This window comes from Oratosquilla oratoria, unplaced genomic scaffold, assembly GCF_046742065.1.
Source record: "Oratosquilla oratoria isolate Oo_2021 unplaced genomic scaffold, ASM4674206v1 SCAFFOLD90, whole genome shotgun sequence".
Lineage (NCBI taxonomy): Eukaryota > Metazoa > Arthropoda > Malacostraca > Stomatopoda > Squillidae > Oratosquilla > Oratosquilla oratoria.
This window is the reverse complement of record NW_027467754.1, coordinates 293,838-297,500: the sequence shown is the minus strand read 5'-3', so window position 1 is coordinate 297,500 and position 3,663 is coordinate 293,838.

The window sequence follows — 3,663 nt, the reverse complement described above, 5'->3', positions numbered from 1 at the left end:
TTTGTTTGTGTTTACATGTTTGTGTTCACTTCGTGAGATAAGTTCACTGAAGTGAATTTACTGGTCGGTTGCTCGGTCGTCGGTTTTTTAATTCTTTTAATAATATTTTTCTTTCACTAATAAGTAAATAATAATAGCAACATTTAGGATTGGCCGAAACGTCGTACCCTGCAGAGTTCTTGCCGAAACGTCAGTTGCTGAAACGTCTGTGGCCGAAACATCCTATATTCGATGCGCTCCCCTCCTGCATGCTCATAATGATGTTGAACTTCTGGACTGGGTTGTTCAAAATAATTTTTTGCACTATCTTGGCGTTGAATCTATCTTGACATTAAAAATCATGGTGACACAGAGCGTTAACATGACTTTTAACATCAAGATAAACTAACGCCTGAATTAGTTTTTGAACAACCCAACCCTAGACTCCTTGTTATGATATGTTATCAATGTTAGGCAACTTTTTGTGCAACAATAACACCATTTACCTTAGTCCACACATGAAAGCTGTATAATTTTAATTTAGATAATTTGGTGCACTGTATAATTTCAATTTAGATAATTTGTTTCATAAAATTAATTTCGTTTTCACAGAGTATGTGCAAAAATATTGTCACTTGAAATGATATATATTTCTTTAATTCTTTTAATAATACATTTTTTTTCAATAATAAGTAAATAATTATAGCAACATTTGGAGGACTGGCCGAAACGTCCTACCCTGCAGAGTTCTGGCCGAAACGTCAGTGGCCGAAACATCCTACATTCGATGCGCTCCCCTCCTGCATGCTCATAATGATGTCGAACTTCTGGACTGGGTTGTTCAAAACAAATTTTTACATTGTCTTGGCGTTAAATCTATCTTGACATTAAGCATCATGAACATCAAGATAAACTAACGCCAGAATTAGTTTTTGAACAACCCAACCCTAGACTCCTTGTTATAATATGTTATCAAATTTGGGCAACTTTTTGTGCAACAGTAACACCATTTACCTTAGTCCACATATGAAAGTTGTATAATTTCAATTTAGATAATTTGTTTCATAAATTTCATTTCATTTTCACACAGTATGTGCAAAAGATATTGTTACCTGAAATGATGTATAAGTAATTTTTTCTTAATTATTTTAATAATATATTTTCTTTCAATGATAAAAAAAATAATGATAGGAACATTTGGAGGACTGCTGATGCGATAATGTCGCTGTTATGACAGTCGCTCTTATAATACAATCGCTTTCATGTGGTCGCTGTTGTGATGGTCGCTGTTTTAAAAGAATCGCGATTGTGAAGTCGCTCTATTGACAGTCGCTGTTATGACAGTCGCTATTCGGAACCCGAGCCATATATATATATATATATATATATATATATATATATATATATATATATATATATATATATATATATATATATATATATATATATATATATATATATATATATATGGAGTTCCAGGTACAAATCGTAGTGGAGATGTGTCTTGAAAGAGAGTTGATGATAGCAAATACAGTGCTTAAGAAGAAAGTCAAGCATAGGTACACATGGTAGAGGGTGGTGGATGGAAGGGTGGTAGATAAAGCGTTAATGGACTATATAGTGGTGACCAGGAGTATGGTAGGAAGAGTTAAGGATGTACATGTTCTAAGGGAAGAGAGTGGGGGAATATCAGATCATTTCCTGGTGGAAGGTAAATTGAGAGTGGAGAATAGGTGGAGGAAAAGGAAAAGGGCAGAAGGTAGGGAGGTACTTAGAGTGAACTGCTTAAATGAAGAAAAAAAGGAGAATGAGTATAAGAAGTTGAGAGAAGAGTGGGAGAGAGTAAAGGATAGAGTAGAACTAGGAGTGGAGGAGGAATGGGGATGGTTCAAGGAGGGAGTCATAAGGTGTGCAAAGATGGTGTGTTGAACAAGGAGGGCGGGAGAAAATAGAAAGAAGGGTAGTGAGTGGTGGGATGAGGAAGCAATGAAGGGTGTAAAAAAGAAGAAGCAGGCATTCATAGAGTGGCTACAAATTAGGACAAGGGAATCGTATGAGAGGTACAAAGTAAAGAAAAAGGAAGTTAAGCATAAGATAAAGGAAGCAAAGAGGAGAGCATATGTGAAATGGGGAAAGAGTATGACAGAAAATTTTGAAAGCAATAAAAAGATGTTTTGAAATGAAATTAAAAGAGGAAGAGGAGGCGAATCAAGTAGAGAAGAAAAAGTAAAAGATGCAGATGGAGAGATGATAATGGAAGAGAAGGCAGTGAGAGGAAGGTGGGCAGAGTATTTTAGGGAGTTGCTGAATGTGAAGGAGGATAGGGAGGGAAAGGTAGTTGCAGTGGTAAGCGCTAAGAAAATGAGAGTGATGAGTGAGGAAAATGGAGGAGAAATAGGGAAGGATGAGGTGAAAGCAACTGTTAAGATGATGAGAGCAGGTAAGGCACCTGGTCTGGATGGATGCCGTTAGCGTTGTGGTAGCGTTCGCGGCCGCAACTACGTCGGTTCGGATTCTAATCCCGCCTGGCGCTTAAATAATTGCAGTATCTCTGCGCTGCGAGTCGTTACTCCAACTCTAGTGGGCGGGGAGTTAGGAGTGTGTGTGCTTGTAAGTTCACAGCATTGCCCATTGATCGGTCATATATGAGCTCTGAGTTCTTCTTCGGAAGGGAAATATCTATCGATCATGAATCCAACACGTGATCCAAGACCATGGTGAATCACGCATACACACACAAATACAGTCACACACAAATACAGTCACACACACACACACACACACACACACACACACACACACACACACACACATATATATATATATATATATATATATATATATATATATATATATTCTGTTAAAAACGACAGCAAAAGAATTATTAATTAGTTTTTTCCGTGAGCTCTCAAGCTTGCGAAAAGTAGATTTTTGGTAGGGGGAAAGGGAGTAAATCAAATTTCCAAAATTCATAGGAAACACAAAAGTTATAACAAACACAAAAGTACAGTACACAATAAACACAATACAAGAAAAGAATACAAGAAATACAGCAAAAAAACAAAATACAAGCACAACAAAATAGATATCAAGACGTCTCGCAGATCTTTCTGCATCCTCATTTGAAGTGAAAAGAAAGGGAAAGGGAGCATATTTTAAATGAAATGGGAAGCATGGGGAGAAGTCACCGTGTTGCAACTGGAGGAAGTCACACGCAGGACCACGAACACTGGGAGAGATCACAGGTTGGCGGAAATGGTACTCGGGGAGGTCACTCCCGGGTTCGGCGCCAATCTGCTTCTCAGTCTTTGGGAACGACGTATGGTAGGAAGTTCTTCCTTTTCGCGGGGAATGGGGAGCCTCTGGGGAGGAGAGCCCGATGTCTTGGGATTGTCCATCTGGCTCCTCCGAACAGGTTTCATGCTAGGGAGGAGGGCCAAATCATTTACCTGCCTATTAATGGCAGGTTGCAGCTCCTTTATCCATATGGCTTCCAAGATAGCCAAGCGCTGTGGGTCCTCTTCCTTTGCCACAACTTCGATGTTTTTTACCATAGTCTCCCTATCGAGGTGGCGTCGATGCTGGGTCCAGTGGTTTATATATATATATATATACCTATATATACCTATATATATATATATATATATATATATATATATAAACACACACTTAAACACGCACACA